The sequence below is a fragment of the Kogia breviceps genome, chromosome 14 (assembly GCF_026419965.1).
Source record: "Kogia breviceps isolate mKogBre1 chromosome 14, mKogBre1 haplotype 1, whole genome shotgun sequence".
NCBI classification, from domain to species: Eukaryota; Metazoa; Chordata; class Mammalia; order Artiodactyla; family Physeteridae; genus Kogia; species Kogia breviceps.
The window spans coordinates 21,014,010-21,016,449 of record NC_081323.1 but is presented as its reverse complement, the minus strand read 5'-3'; positions in this window follow the sequence as shown (position 1 = coordinate 21,016,449).

Genomic DNA, 2,440 nt, shown 5'->3' with positions numbered 1-2,440 from the left:
AGACAATATATGTAAAGTGTCTGCCACATAGTAGATGCTCTGTACATGGTCACTGTTTTCATTCTTAAGCAAGACAGAAGGATTCTTGTTGTGGCAGGTTGGAGCAGGAAGGGAGACCCTTTTAGATACAGAAGAAAAGAAAGAGAAGAAAAAAAAAAAACCTCAGGAGGTCTCATGTCCTCCTGGCTCAATGGGCTTCATTAGGCTTTCATCAAATCAGAGTCGGGGAGACAGGACGCCAGGGGACTGATGAGGACTCAGTGGAAGAGAAGCCATCCTCCCCCTCTGCAGCCCCGCCCCTCCTCTAATCACCATGGAGATGGTGCGGCTGCCCAGCGGGATTCCCGCCCACACTGGGCCTGAGGCTGCTGCAAAGAGAGGGGCAGGGGCAGAGCAGACAGAGATCCTTCTGGAAGGCTGGTGCGGAGATGGGGAGTATGTGCTGGCCACCGCCCCCCTCAACCCCCAAGACACTGAAGGACTCAGGATGGTGTGGGATGCATCTGCGTTTGAATCCCAGCTCTGCTGGCAGCTAGCTGCGTGACTGTGGGAAGAACACGTCCCCTCTCGAACCCCTCAGGTTCCACATCTGTCAAAGGAAGCGGTACAAAAGGAATAAAAACAAAAGCTTGGTGAAGAAAACTGTGGGATGAGGAAGCAATGAAATACCGTGCAGTGCAGGTAGAAGGAGACAGAACCCTACATACTGTTCATTGGAAATAGGGAACTTTACAGAACTGTTCAGTGTGATCCCGTATTTCTTCGTTGAAAAACACACTCTATCTACACTTACCAAAAGCGGGGAGGGGGAGAGAAATACTCTAAAATACACTTCTGCTTCTCCTCTCTGGAATTAGGGATTGCAGGTAATTTTTATTTTTTTGGTTCTTTCTCAAATTTTGGTCAATGAACATGGATTACTTTTAAAGCCAGAGTGACATCAATAGCTACCATTTGTGGGCTTATTACGCAGGGGTGTTGTGCTAGGTGCTTTACGTGGTTTAAAGCCCTTTATGTCATCACAAAAACCCAGGCAGGGAGGGTATTCTGTTCATCCCCACTTTACAGAGAAGAAATTGAGGTTCAGAGAGGTTAAGGGGCTTGACCAAGGTCAAACCACCACCGAGTGGCAGAGTTGAGATTGAAAACCACAGTTAAGATACCAGACTCCAAAATTCAAGCATTTAATTATTACCATTTTTGCCTCTCAGGACAAGAAAATGCGAAATGTTCTGTTTCCTTAAATGTTTTTCTATGGAAAGCATCAAGGAAATCAACAGTAGAAAGACAAATATAATTTTCAGTTATAAAATGAATGCGTTCTGGGGATCTAATACACAGCATGGTGACTATAGCTAAGAGTACTCTATTGTCCACTTGGGGTTTGCTAAGAGAGTATAAATCTTCAACCTTCTCTTTTTTTTTTTTGCATTACGCAGGCTTCTCACTGTTGCGGCCTCTCCCGTTGCAGAGCGCAGGCTCCAGATGCGCAGGCTCAGCAGCCCTGGCTCACGGGCCCAGCCGCTCCGCGGCATGTGGGATCTTCCCGGACCGGGGCACGAACCCGTGTCCCCTGCATCGGCAGGCGGACTCTCAACCACTGCGCCACCAGGGAAGCCCCAACCTTCTCATACACACGCAGAAATGATAACTACGTGAGGTGATGGATGAGTTAACTGGCGTGGTTGTGAAAGTCACTTGACAATGTACACATTTATCGAATTATCACCTTGTACACTTTAAATGTACACTAGACCCTTGAACAATGCGAGGTTGGGGCACTGACCCCCCCCTCCGACAGCAGCCGAAAATCCACGTATAACTTAGAGTCGGCCCTCCATATACGCGGTTCCACCATATCCGAGGTTCCACATCTGTGGATTCAACCAAGCACAGATGGTGTAGTACTGTAGTATGTATTTATTGAAGAAAATCCCCTTATAAGTGCATCTGCGCAGTTCAAGGGCCAACTGTATACAGTTTTATTTCTCAGCTGTACCTCAATAAAGCATTAAAAAAAAGAAAAGAAAAATATAAAGAACACTGATGTACCTACCACCCAGCTTCCAGGAAGTCCTTAGATAAAGGGATTGGGGTGGGGGTTCAGGGAGGGAGAAGGGGTGCTTAGGGAGGAGAACGGTGCCCAGAGCCAGAAGTCTCAACCTACGCACACCACACACCACACATACAAACACGCACCACACCACACCACACACACACACACCGCACACACAGACACAGGGCTCCCAGGCTCCACTGCTGGCTGCTCTGGGGCTGTGGCCCTGACCATGGTGGGGGACCGCAGGCAGGCAGCCGTCCACCCCCTCTCCCGCTCCTTCTTCTCTTCCTTCCTCTTTTCTACATTCCACTGACTTGCGCTTCCCCAGCTGCCTCATTTATAGGTCCCTGGTTTCCCCCGAAGGCCTCGAGGTTTTGGCAG